Here is a 14598-nt window from a genome sequence, read left to right as displayed (position 1 = left end):
TTCTTCTCCTTTCCTTGCAAGCCTTCTGATGAAATCCTTTCTTCTATTCTTTTAGTATAGCTTTAATATAATATATATATCATAAAATAATAAACCAGCCTTCTGAAACATGGAGTCAGATCCTCATCTCTTCCCTCTTCCTGGGGAACACCACCACAACACTACCCTTGCTCCATAAACTTGGAACTCTGTTGCCTTGTGTAATGTCCTATACAATTCCAGCACATTTAATCCAAAAATACATTTATTTAAAGAATTATTATACATAATCTTTGAAAAATAGGGTCATAGTTTAAAAAGGCAGTGTGTTTTTTCACTTCAGACTCTTAAACTCTTCTTGGAGGACGTGGTCTAATTCCTTGAGGAAATTCTTCAGTGAGGTAGTGCTGCCTGGTGCCACAGGACATGGCTTCTGGAATGGGAAAAGGGCTGTTAAAAATCTTGCTGGGGTGGGATTGGCTTCTGCAGCTTGGCTTGGGCTGCCAAGGGTGGTGGGAGAGTAAAACAAAAAGAGTGGCCAAGGGAGATGCCTGAGGGCAGTGGCAGTGTGGCACTGCTGTGGGCAGTGCAAGGGGAACTGTGCCTCACCTTGTGCCTTGCTCTGCCCAGGCTCAGCAAGTTGTAGTAAATGCCCCCGAGCTCCCTGTGGCAGCTCTTGGTCTCCCGAGCAATTGTGGCAGCTTTGCAGAAGATCTCTGTGTTGTTACCTCTCTGGAAAAAGACACATGGCTTTTTAAAAACTTTTGTATAGTCATTGCTCTTATTAGCAGCAGATTAAAACAAATAATAAATTTCTATCCTAAAGGATAGGTGAAATTGTGGTTTGAGGTGCCAAAGCCTCCCTGAAGGTTCCCAGCTCCATCTGTGCACAGCTGGCACTGGTGCCATCCCTTTCCTGGTGAGGAGAGATTGAGCCCTGGCAGAAGCTGTGGCAGTGTGCACAGAGGGAACCCCCTGTGCTGGAGCACCGTGCTCCTGCTGCAGTGTGCATGTGGGACCCTGTGGAGCTGCTTTGGGCAGGCAGGGAGGCTGCAGGGATAATCTGAGAAGAGTTTGCCTTCCTTAGGGGCTTGGAGAAGCCCTATGGCACAGACACCTGGGAGATGAGCAGTGCTGGTGGCAATAACAAACTGATTTGACCTTCTTCCCTGGGGGATGTTCCCAGTGCTGCCTGCTCTATCCCAGCTTTCACAGTGTCTTCAAACAAGTGACCAGCCTGTCCCTGTGAGTGTGGGGCTGTGCAGCATCTCAGGCATCTCCTCTCGTGAGGTGAGGGCATGGGCTTTCTGTGAAAACAGGAACTCAGGGGCTGGCGAGCGTGGCTTAGGCAGCAGTTTTCAGAGCAGAAAGAGGCCTTATTATCTGCTATTAAATCTTGTGCTAACTGCAGAGGCTTCCCCAGATAAGGGGCTGTAGAGGGATACCCAGCTCTCAGGATGCTGTGCAATAGGTGTGTGTGGTTGTCTGAGCTGCTGACAGCTCTCCAAGGCAAAGGGAGGTGTTCCTCTCTCTGAAAAGCTGAACCTCTGTCTGCTGCCCAAGCACAGGTGCCCATCCCTGCCTTTCCTCTGTCCCCAGGGTGGCCAGAAGCCACCAAAGCTGCTTTGGCTGGAGGTGGAGATGGGTGTGGGAAGGTGAGGGCACCTGTGCAGGGCACTGGGAGTGCTGAGAACCAGCTGGGCAGCCCAGTGTTTGTGCTGGGGGCTCACAGAGAGCTCCTGCTCCTCCAGAGCACCACACCAGGACAGGCAGGATCCCAGGCTCCCCACCTGCCTCCCACCCCCCTGTGCTCTCCTCTGGCCCCCAGCACCCACCAGGGCTACATGGTTGGGGTTTTTTTCTTACCTTATGATCTGCAAAAATATTTATCACATTCATCTTGTCACAGGAAACCTTGATGAAGACACAAAGGAGAGGAGCAGTCAGGCTCCAGACAGCACAAATCCATCCCCCCAGGCCCCAGGAGCATTGTGACCCCATGCTCATCACCTTCCTCTGGCTCAGCATCGCTCCCTCCAAGCCTGGTGAAACAATCTGTTCCTCCCATCAGTGGGCAAAGCACCAACCAGCCCTACCTCCCGCTGGACCTTCTCCAGCTGCCTCATGGTCTCCTTCAGTGTCCTGCTCCATAGTGTCTGTGGCTGTGGAGTCGCCCTGTCACCCAGGCAGGCTGACAGCACCGGCAGGGTGAGCAGCACCTGCACCAGGACACTCATGGCCTGCTTGGGCTGCACCCCTTCAGCTCTTAGGCTCTGGATTCTTTGGTGACCTGTAACTGTGTGCACTTTTCTGGAGGAAGCACCTCAATTTATTACCGTAAAATTGCTGAACCAGAAGGAAAAACTTATTTTTCCCTTATAGGCACTTTCCAAAGTTGCTCCCGATTAGGAGAGCAACAGCTCTTTTTTGTGCAAGTCAAAATTTTCTTCTGATCTTGCATTGTGAAATTTCCACTGTAAGATGAGAGTGACAGGAGTCAGGTCACATATAAACCTGATTTGGGGATACTCCATTTCTCCATATTTCAGGGCTTCCTCTACACAGTGAATTGGAAGTGGTTAAACTGGGTAGCCCACTGCTCTGACACTCCCCAATAGCAACACTTTTCTTTTTATTTTCCTTTGACTATCCTGCAAGATCTTCTATGGTGTTTCATTTGAATATCTCCAGATCACATAAAGCATCCTTCAGCTGCACTCTGATTTCCGTCCCTGGGTTTCTCAACCTGGGGAGGAGCAGAAAGAATGGCAGAGCTGTGTGGGGACAAACCTGGGCAGAGCAGGGCATCAGCTGGGGGGTTTGTGGAGAGCTGGGGACCCCCTGACCAAAGAGAGTCCCCAAAGCAGTGTGGCATCCTGCAGGGCTGTGTGCAGGGAGGGAATCAGAGTCCTGCTAGGAAACTGAGGCTTTGTGGCCCTGTTCCAGAGTTTCAGGGGGCAGGAGGCTGCCCTGTCCATCCATCCTGTCCATCCATCCTGTCCATCCATCCTGTCCATCCATCCTGCCCTGCCTGGGGAGCAGCCTGAGCTTTCAGACCATGGGCTCTGCCAGCTCCACCAGCCGCTGCTGCCACAGGAAATGGCACTGAGAAACGCTGAGCTGGGAAACTTTGGAGTTTTGTAATAACTAATAGGGATTTTTCTAACTCAAACAGCAACTTGTCACCAGATAACAAGTTGTGAGCACTTGATGAATCTGGGAGTAGCCAGACTGAGAGTAATTTTGTTTGTCTGGTGTTCATCCGAGATGCCCCGGATGAAGTTAGGTGAAGTCACTGACACAGAGAGACCTTTGAGAGGGATTTGCCAGTGGAGAGCTGTGCTGTGCTATGGAGAGCAGATAAGGGAGCTGCTCTGGCTGTGTGACTGCACCCATGGCCTGCAGGGATGGTGGCACAGAGCTGTCCCACCGGGCTGGGATGAGTGGTGGTGGTGGATCCCTGCCTAAAAGCGATGCTGGAGAGGGTGATGGAGGCAGGAGCCCCATCCTGCAGACACAGGGGTTCCCCAGTGATCATGGTGGAAAGCTCTAGATCAATGAAGAGAAAATGCTCAAATCACAGAAAAAGTTAACCTTTGCTCTACTCAGGCTGAATCATGGTGGAAAACTGCATTGCTGTGTGATGAGGAAGTCACCAGGTGCGTTGGGTTTGCATGGCAAGGTTTTGGTAGTGGGGAGCTCAGGGCTGGGTTCTGTGAGAAGCTGGGAAGGTTTCCCAAGGCCTGATGGAACCAACTCCAGTTGCTCCAAGAGGGACCTGCTGCTGGACAGGGCCCAGCCCATTGGGCAGTGCCCTGGGGGAAATCCCTGCACAGCTGCAGCTGGAAGAGAAAGGAGAGAAAATCCAGAGTGGAGTTAAGCCTGGGAGGAGGGGAGGGGTGGGACTAAGGTGTTTTAAGATTTAATTATTATTTTTATTATCCTCTGCTGATTTAATTCACAATAAATTGAATAATTAAATCATTAAAGTAGTTTTCCCCCAAGATGACTCTGTTGTGCCCGTGACAGTGCTGATTGTGTTTTCCTTGTCCTTACTCTGACTCACAAGCCTTTTGCTATGTTCTCTCCCCTCTGCCCAGCTGAGGGTGTCAGGGGTGCTGTGGTGGGACCCTGACATCCCTCCAGGTCAATAACCCAACACAACAGCAAATTAAAGATTCCCATGTCCTTTCCCAAGGGAGGGATGGAGCTGGTGGCAGTGATGGCCCCACTGCTCTCTGAAGGGGCAGCTGCAGCCCCCGTGGGGTCCCCAGTGTTCCTGGAGCCCCGGCTGTGCCTTCATCCAGCCACCATCCAGGGATGAACCTGCCCAGTGTCCCCACCAAAGACGTGCTTGATTCAGAAATGTGTCCTCAGTGTTTCCCCTCTTGGAGCTCCTTGTGCTCTGTGGAGCCTTTCCCATCCCACAGGGGTCCAGCACCTGTGGCTGCTGAGCCTGGGCTCTGCCAGAACTCACAGCCACCAGCCCAGGTCTCCCTTCTTTGTCCCAGCCAGAAATATCCCAGGACAGCCACTGGGACAGAGCTTGGGTTTGCCCAGCTGTCACCTCCTGCCTGAGGGGACTGGCAGCTGGTGGCAGCAGCGATCATGGAATCCCAGAATCCCAGAACAGGCTGGAAGGGACCCACAGGGGTCACTGAGTCCAGCTCCTGGCCTGTACAGCACCATCCCAAGGGTCACACCATGTGCCTGAGGGAACTGCCCATGTTCTGTTCTCACGCATTTATTTCTGCTGCTGCCATGGCTGCTGCTGACAGTGCTGGGGTTTATCCAGGGCACATCCCAAGGCTGCAGCTGAGCCCCTGTTGCAGGCACTTGGAGCATGAGTAACAATTTCCAGCAGTTGTTTTGTGGATTTGTTTTGTGGCAGGTTCTGGTCTGTGAGGCAGCCCCGTCCCTTCCCTGTCCCACCAGACAAGGCTTCCCCTGCCTGCAGCTCCCCTTGGGGTCCTGCTGGCTCCCCCTCAGCCCCCAGCCTGCCCCCCAGACCCCTCTCCACCCTGGCCCCATGCACAAAGTCCTCTTCCCAAACAAAGGCTCCCATCCTCCCTGCTCCAGCCCTTCCTTTCCCCAGTTTCCTAAGCCACGAGCCAGGTGGGTTCTTTGGTGCCTTTTCCTTTCTCAAGGCCTTGCTCCCAGTGGCACAGTGGATAAATTACTGTACACTGCCCCAAAAATGCCAGCATTCCTGGCCAAGAGGCACACCCCAGTGTTCCTCACTAACTGCTGAGGGTAAGAGGGAAATGACAGCATAAACCATGGACACCAAGAGCTCTTAACTCAGTTGTTTATTTTTTAAACACAGGGACACTTCAATAAAATCAGTGCATAGTTGTTATTCACAAAATAATAAAGTGAAGACATTCAAATACATGGGAACTTGAATATATTAACTCTCATAATACCAATATTTTAAACAGAAGAACAATAAATTACAAATCAGCACATGTTCATTTGTTCTTGTGCAAAGGCAATCAGACAGTAAGAGTTCCCTGAAATGAGGTAGCAGTATTTTAAATATGATTGTATTCCACAGAACTACCATGTAATTTCAAAATAAACCTTGAATACTGGCAAAGAAAAGCTTTCAACAATCCAGGACTTCTTGTAGGTTATGCACTATAAAAATAAGTTATTTAAATAACATATAAAAATAAATAAACAAAATTCAATTTATTATGCCAGTAAGCACCCATTAGACTCAAAGTTATCCTACAGACCCTCCTGTCTTCAGAATTAATAACTTAGAAGCCGCCTACAATAGAAGCGACACACTGAAATTGCAGTGACAGTCCAACCCCTCTGACCCATTTCCCCCCCAGCCTTTGCTCTCGGCTGCTGCACTTCCCCAGCCCTGCTCCCAGCGATCGCCTCCCCCCAGCTGCACCCAGCCACAATCAGAGAAAAATCCACCTCAGATGAGATTTCGATCTCTTTAGGAAGAGAAGATGATTGTGAAGAAACGTCCCGTCGCTAAGCGGAACAGGAAGCCGATAATGAGCGGGGTTTTGGTTTTGGCAGGCGCTGCAGGAGCAGATGGATGAGTTAAGGGCTCCGGCCCTGCCCGGGGATCCCAGCCCGGAGCGGGGCTCGCTCCGGCCCGAGAAGCCGCGGAGCAGCTCAGGGCGGCCTTGGGCAAATGAGAGCTCTCCTCCAAGCGGAGTGAATGGAGCACACGGCCCTGCACGGGGAGCTGGGACACGCCCGGTGCCGGGCACAGGGACATCCCAGCCAGGAGCAGCTCCCGGGGCTCAGCCTGCCCGGAGAGCCGGCCGGGCTCGGGAGGGATGCAGCAGGGCTGGGGGAGCGCAGGAAACCAGGAGCAAACAGAGACAACACTAAACAACACAAACCCGATCAAAACCTTTGGGCAGAGCCCGTGTGAGAGCTGCCAGCAGTGGGTCCCGGGCTGGGGCTGGCAGCGGTGCCAGCCGTCATCACTGCGCAGCCCAGCCCCGGCGCCGGAACATCCCCTGCGTGAAGTTCCCCAGCGCGGGCAAGAAGTGGCGCAGGTAGATCTCATTGTCATCGCTCAGGTTGCAGTTCTGGGGAAGGAAAAGTGTCAATACATCAGAGCTGGCAGCAGGGTTTGGCGGCTGGCTCGGTGCGTAGCTGCGCTCCCAGCACAGAGAGATGCTTTGTTTGCCTCTGGTGCCTCATAAATAACTCAGTAAATAACCCAGAGTTGGTGCTGGCCCGGGAGGTCAGGAATTGTCCTTTGCTCAGGACAAACATCTGTCCCCTGCGGCCAGATGGTCCCTGCTCTGGGCATAGTGGGAGCTGTCATCCCCCACAGGGGCAGATTAACCCAAGCGCTGGCGGGTTTGCCATGCCCAGCTCTGGCCCCACTCAAGAGAGCAAATTCTGCTCAGCCCCAGCGTGGGGCACAGGCAGCGTGGGGCAGAGCTGTGGGGCACAGCACAAGGAGGAGAGGAGCAGCACCCCCTGCTTACCCTCTTGCCGTGCAGGAACTTCAGGTTGCTGATCAGAGGCTCGTAGATTTTCTTGCACATGGTGACTTTGGTGAGGGCCACCTGTGCCTGGCACAGCAGCTCCTGCTCTGGCAGCTGGGGAACACGGAGGGGGATCATTAGAGCCATGTAGCTGAATTAAGCTGAAGTTGCTTATTCAGGTGTCCAGGGCTGGCAGGATGTTCCACAGGGAGTTCCTAAGGTGGTTCCTGTCAGAGCAGTGGCCCAGGGCTGGGGCTGGAGGCACAGCCAGTGTGGAGCTGCACACTGACCCCAGGGACTGGCACTGGGCAGCCCTCAGGGACTGATGGAGCCCCCTCAGCTACAGGAGCTGTGGCCCACGGGGAGGAGGACCCTGGCTATGTCTGCACTTATGATAAAAGCATTTTCTGCCTATCTCCCATAGGTATTTACCTTTGGATCCGTGAAGGGAACCTGTGCCACTCGGGTGTCATTGCAGGGCACCTGCAGAGGCAACACAAGGGAGAGCCATGGTTATGGGACTGCCACTGTAGGACCATCACTGTGAGACCATGCCAGGGGTGCCCCTCTGTGCCCATCCCTCTCCAGCCGGCCATGGCAGGGATGCAGCCTTGCTGCTGCCAGCACTGAGATCCATCTCTCAGCAAATGGCTTCCAAACAGGCTGGAACACAGGACCTGCGTCTGCAGAGCACTTTTGGGAAGGCACAGGAGAATCCCTGTGTGCTCACTGGGAGTAGAGGAGCTCACATTGCCCACACCACCATGTCCATGTCCCCGAGCTGCCTCTGTCACCCTGACACAGAAGTTTTTCTTGTTCCTCAGCCCAAGCAGCTAAAGTCAGGTGGAAAACTTCACCTGACCCGACCCCAGGAGCTGCTTGTACCACCAAGTCAGGTGCTGATCACACAAAGTCTAGGCTGAGATGGGCCAGGGTGCCCAAATGATAGGTGGGACACAGTGGATTGAGCCAGCAGGAAGGGCTCCTGCCACCCAGGTAGGCACCAGTCCCTGTGGTGGCAGTCCAGTAGCTGGCCTTGGACAGTGAAGTACATCATCCCCATCATCACCATCATCATCAATAACGAGGTCAGAAAGCAAAGCAAAGCTGGGAGGTGCAGCAGCATTTACCTGCGCTTCTGAGTTGAACGCCTGGATCCTGGTGGTGATCTCCTTCAGTGCTTGCTGAGGGTGAGATGAAGTCACAGGTGTGCCAGAGACGAGCTGGAGCAGGGAGAGCAGGGCAAAAGCTGCCTTCAGTGTGGGGAGCATCCTGGCACCGCTCTCTGAGCACGGCCTGGGCTGGCTGGGCTGCACAGCTGGGGTCTCTCTGCCTCTCTGCTTGAGACAGCACCATTTTTATAGCCTGAAGAAGGACCTGTGCCTCCACTGCCAAATTAGGTGTCTTCCGGTGAGCAGAGGATGCCGTGGGATGCCCAGCTACGTCTAAGAACAACGTTACGTAATGACGGCAAAGACTCCTCCATACCTTAAATAACCTTATCTATCATTCGATATATACATGCAGATTTTAATCACCTAGCTGATACAGCACAAGATATTGGGATGAAAAGATGAGCATTTCTTTTCAGTGCTCAAGGATCTGTTTACTATGGAGCGTGTTGGTAATGGGCTGGACTGAACCAAGCACCTTGCGAGGCTTGAGTGAAGCCAAGGCATGATCAGAGAAATATCCATTGGCGCTTTCCTGGTCTCTGTCACAGACATCCTTTTGTGAAAATCCTTTTCCTTAGGATTTTTCCTGCTGAAGCTGAGAAGTTTCAGCAACAAGATGTAAACAATGGTTATCTGCTGCTGTGGAGTGCAACAGGTCCACCTGTGATTGGCCGGTCTTGGATGTTTATAATTAATGGCCAATCAAGATGGTGCTATCTTGGACAGAGTCTGAGAGAGCTGCTTTTTGTTATTATTTATTCTATTCTTAGCTTAGCTAGCTTCTGAAGAAACCTTTTCCTTATATTTCTTTTTAGTAGAGTTATAATACATATACATCATAAAATAATAAATCAAGGCTTCTGATAATGGAGTCAACATTCTCGTCTCTCCCTTCACCTGAAAACCCCTGGGACCATGGTTACAGGTCTCCACAATGGCAAGGACAAGCAGTTATGCAGGAGGATCAGCTCTGGAGTGTGCAGGGCTGGGTGCCAGCCAGGCTCTTGTCTGAGGTGTCTCATGGGGGATGATGTGGAACCAGTGGGTGCCTGGGCCTCTCCTCCTGCAAAGCTCCTTGTGCCAGAGGCCCCTGGGCCATGCTGGGACCTCATGCAGTGCCCTACAGTTGGGCCACCACCAGCAGAAAGGGGCATCATGGGCATTAGCAGCCTTTAGGGAATGGCCTGTCACAGGGATGCTGTTGGAGAGGAAGAGCTGAGCTATATGCCAGAAAATATTAATGTCCTTTGGCCATAATTGCAGTAGCCCCAGCAAGCTCAAGTCATCAAAGATTTGAAGGAAAAGAAAACCTCAAAACTTTTATCAAGATGTTAAACATCTGCAAAACCAAAAAAAGTGTTCTTGTTTGTAAAGGAAGAAGCATCTGAGGGCGTTTTCTGGCATGTTGGTACTTGGTTTCAAGCAGGACTTACTCAGCTCTGTAGCACAAATCCCATTGTGGGAGGATGCCTCTGGTAGAGCCCAGTTTGGCCTCCCACACCATCCCATGGTGTCCCATGGTGTCCCATGCTGTTCCATGCCATGTCACATTGTCCCTCTCATGACATCCAAGGGGACATCAGAAAACCAGCAGTAGCTCAGGGATTCAAACCACCACATTCCTGAGCAGGAGAACAGACAAAAACCCATTGTTGTTTCCCATCATGGCTGATCTTGCCAGCAGAAATTTTGTGGGGAAAAGAGTTTACTTGACAAAATAGCTCATTTCTTCACCAAATTCTTAAATTACTTTTGCTGCTTCCTCCTGCACACACAGGTGAAGCAGCACCTGTGGCTCTGCTCTCACCAGCTGCCCATGGCCCCGCAGTGCTGCTGCCCCAGTGGGGGCAAACCCTGTCAGGGAAGCCCAGCTTCAGCTGGTACCTGCTTAGAGGCTTATAAACAATGCAAATTGTTACATGAATTTAGAAAATCTAGACACATTTAAGTTCAAACTTTTTTTTTCCCCCCAAATTTTCAGTGAAGCTGAGGTGTCACAGAGCCTGAGGAAACCCGAACTCCATATTTCAAACAAACCCCTTCCCATTGCACTGCATTCCTTCTCCATGGGGTGACCACTGACTTCAGGGTGCAGTGGCAGGACTGGACTGCAGCACTCACCATTTATTCCTGTATTAGCCTGACAAACTTGGTTTTCCCAAAAAAAAAGGTGGTGACGGTTCCCAGTCATGACCCCAGAAAAGATCCTGTGCCCCCAGCACTGTGCCCTGCTGCAGTGTCCCAGGGCTGTGGGGGGATCAGGAGAGGGCTCCCATGGGTTTGGATCACCCCACTCTGCAAACCATGCCCTGGAAAGTACAGGCCACCTCCCCCAAGGGCAGATAAAACCATTCCCCAGACTATTGATAATGCAACATGAACCCGCTGATGGGAAAAGCTGACATGGGCCAGTTTGGGTTGTGGGGGCAGAAAATGGTACCTGAAAAGTTCTGAGAAACAGCATTGAGGGGGGTCATGTAAGAGGGGATCAGAACTGCTTGGAGCATGGGAGCTGCAGGGAACTGAAACTGCTCCTTCCAAGAGTCTTGGTCCTTCCCAAAGGGTGCTGGGACACCACCACCATGACCCCGTGCTGCTGATCAGAGTGGACACAGAACCCCAGGTATGTGAGCCCAGCCTGAACTGGGACTGCTTGTCATAGAAGAGATGGTTTTGCTTTTGCTGGTTTTTGCCATGTATGTCCAGCCGCAGCCACAGGCAGAGTACAGAGGGGTCCCAGAGGTCTGTGCCCACCCTCCCTTGCCACTCCATGTTCTTCAAGCCACCCCAAGAAGGTCCCAAGCAATTCAGAGAAATGATCCAATTGGTTATTTTAGGTACATCATGCTCCCCTTGCCCCCGTTTGGAGGAGAACCCAGGGGGTGATGGTGAACATTGGACCAGCACTGGTTGGGCCTTTCCACAGCTGCATCTCTGATGATGACATCAGAAAACAGAGAAGTCATCTGGAGAGACCCTCAGTGCAACCAAACCCAGAAATTTTGCTTTGTTCTGTACCCGAAGACAAAGCTTTTTTTCTTTATTTTTTTTCCCAGCAGCAAAGCCAAGGATGGGTGCCACAATTACCACACAAAAGGAAGAGCAGAGGCGTTGGCTGGAGCCATGGCCATGACCAGGTGGGATGGCATTGGTGGACATGGATGGAATTGGTGGAAACCAGTGGAAAGAGATGGGTATGACCAGTGGCTGTCAGATTTACTGGGGCCACAGCTCCTGTGGCAGTGCTCCCTTCTCTACCCTGGTTCTGCAGGAAATGGGGGAATGCCAGTCCATAATTTCAGCTGGGGTCAATTTGTGCTTCCCCAGTCAAGCAGGCAGTGATTTCACCTTGGTACTGGGCCATCCCTGGGGCTGTTGGCCAGCAGGAGGGGTGGGAATGATCCCCCGCAGCTGCTTTGGCCATCCCTGGCTCAGCATGGGCACAGGACCCAGCACTGCTGGCAAGGGAGGCACCTGCTTCTCCCAGGTGCTTTCCCTTTTTCCTTTTTTTTTCCTTTCCTTTCCCTGCAATCTCCTCGTGCTCAGCTCCCTCCTCCTGGCAGTTTGAGCAAGGGGAGACACCTGAGTCACCTTCCCACCTTCCCTTTAGCAGCCAAATCCATCCCTGCGGCAGGTGGAGGATTTGTGGAGGGACAGGATGGGATCATGGCATTAAGAAACAATGTCAGAACTCAGGAGGTCCAGGGAATGCTTTAATTGAGGTGATACAAATAACTTCAGTTTGTCCTTGATGGCCTGATTTTGGATGACCCTACTAACCATTTTCTCATTTCCAGCATTGTTCCAGCCTTGCCTTTTTTGAACTGCTCATGGAGAAGCCATCACACGTCTTCCACGCCATTCTCTCGTGTCTGCTGTTTCTTACTTAGAAGAGCAATTCAATAAAACATTTTATAAGCTGAGAAAACCCAAATGTGGGTCACAGCATAATGTATAGCATCAGCACATGTAGTATCTCTTGAATCAGTGGTTGGGTTTATTGGCTTTACAAGTTCTCCCTCGTGCAGGGCTGGCAGTGCTGGAACCTTCCTGCTCCGTTCAGCCGCTGCACCTGGAGGGAAGGCTGCACTGCAGCTCCAGAAATTCACTTTTCCTGCATAGATCAAATTACACAAGTAGGATGGAGCCAGATGAAGGAGAATTTGCAAAATGCATGGTATTCCCCAATGGTGCCATCTTGCAGTGGGCAGAGAGTAAATTCTGGCTCCTGGTAGATTGCCCAGAGGGGCAGCACACCCTGTCATACTGAAATAGATGAGATGATACTTGGTGTGACATTTAAATGCAAAGTTGCAGGCAGACAGCAAATGATTAAGCTTTTGAAAGCATCATCTATATTTATTGCTTCGGTTTGTGGTGTTTGTTTGTAGATAAGCTCATCTGCTTGAGTTTTTAAATGCAATTTCTAGGGCACGTAAAAGCTCTTTGCCTAAAATGTGGCATGGAGGAGAAAGCTGCATGGAGATGTTACACCCAGGAGTAGTGAGTTAAGTCAGCTTTTTACTTCAGGCAGGTCATAAAGCAGTTTTTGTTAAAAAAATGATTTAAAAACTCCTCTGGAGTTTGCAAACCCAAAGTACTTCAGGGCAGGTTGTAAACAGGCACCAGAGTTGTATTGCAGAACTAGTACTGAAAGAAGCATCAGAAAATCAAAGTATTGGTTTTCTATTGCTAATGTAAATTCCACCAATAAAAAAAAATGTTTAGACAGGAGTGTCTTGGAGACCTCTGGGTTCTTCTTCCTAGTGAAAGTAGTTCTTGCTAAGTGCAGACAAAGCAAAAATAATCATGGTACAGAAGAAATGGATGCTGCGGCACAGGGGTGGAAGGACAGTTTCTCACCTGAGCAGTGCATGCCAATGCCCTCCATCTCCTGAAGATCCCTGGCTTCAAAAGCATGTGCCAGGGCTGAGGCTGCAGCCAGAATAAATCACATGGAAGGGATTTGCACCCAACCAACCCTTCCAGGCCAACATGATGGGTGTGTGGTGCTCTCAGACAAGTGGCTTTGCCATTACCATCCCAGGCAAGTGCCTTGAATCTCAGCTCAATCTCCTGCTGCAATTCCACTGACTTGATATTTTTGTTGTTTTGCAGCTTTATTTTGGCTCTTAACCACAATGTATTTGAGTGTGTGCATGGATTGCTGTCTGGAGGCTGGGTGCTGTGGTCTCCCTGCTGGAAATCCACCCCCACTCCCACCAAAATGGGAACTGGACAGAAACTTTCTTCACCTCTTTGCCACCTGCCCAGTGAGGTACAGCAATAAATCCATGCCCTGTTTGCCATAAAATGTCTCTGCTTGGTCCTGCACTTTGTGTATTATCACGTAGGGGCAAGAATTCCTCTGCTGGGATGTGCTGCTCCTGTGCCACCCTCCCCTCCCAACAGCCGAATATCATGGAAGTGCTTGAAGTTTCTCTTACACTTGATTCACATAAACACATTTTTTATTTTCCAGTCCACATGAAAACCATGGGACTGGCAGTCTCTCTTCCATGCTGTTGGCTGTCAAGGATTATTCAAATTATTCAGTGAATTTTTTGAAATAATTTTAAATTATTTGATATAGGAGAGGTTGGTTTCCCAATACATTTCCTGTGTTTTCCTTATCTTTTGGAAAACATGTTTGATGTCAAAGTGAGGATAAACTTGGGAAAGGCCAATTAGGCAAAAATGCGCCCAAAGTGCTTCATAGAGGAACTGTGAGCCATGGCCTTAAGCTGGAAAAAATAGCAGGATGGAATGTACAAAGTCTGGGGAGTCACTTCTGGTGACAGTGCAGATCTGGGGTGTACACATCATGCTAAAATAAACAGGTTGTGCAGGGAAATTTGAAAAGACAAAGCACATTTTTTCTGTTGACCGTATCTTTCAGAAAATTTCCCTTCCGGAAGTAGTACTAGAGTCAGTGAAGCTTCTTATTGAAAAACTGCAAACATAATGCACGTTAGTAGCATTTTCCTATCTCTGCCCTCCCCCCTCCCTCCCTAGTTGTGTGTTCATTACTTTTTTGGGGAATTGGTGAAATCGTAATTGCTAGGAAGCCTCATTTGTTTTCTTATCTTTGAGTGGTTTCCCGATGACTGGGGTCACCCTGACACTGGTTTCAGAAAATTTAGGTAGAAAAAAATCCTTAGCTGAAGGTCTTGGTTTCTGCCATTACTCTTTGAGGCACTCACTGCCATTCACCCTGGCCAAGGCTGAGGCCTGAGAGCCTTGGCCATGGAGAACCAGAGCTGGGGGATGGATACTGGGCTCTGTCCTTTTCTGTGCAGATATCCACACTCCTCAGGTGCTGTTAGAGGTGTGTGATGTCAAGTGAGGGCTCCGCTGCACCATCCTCAGGGGAAAAGGCCCTGGTCCATCATGCTCAGCCAGCCCCAGGCCCTGCCTACACAAGCCAGGTCTGCTTGCACCCCTCCCCTGCCAACTTCTCCTTATCCCTG

The sequence above is a fragment of the Zonotrichia albicollis genome, chromosome 15 (genome assembly GCF_047830755.1).
Source record: "Zonotrichia albicollis isolate bZonAlb1 chromosome 15, bZonAlb1.hap1, whole genome shotgun sequence".
Lineage (NCBI taxonomy): Eukaryota > Metazoa > Chordata > Aves > Passeriformes > Passerellidae > Zonotrichia > Zonotrichia albicollis.
Note: the sequence above shows the minus strand (reverse complement) of the source record.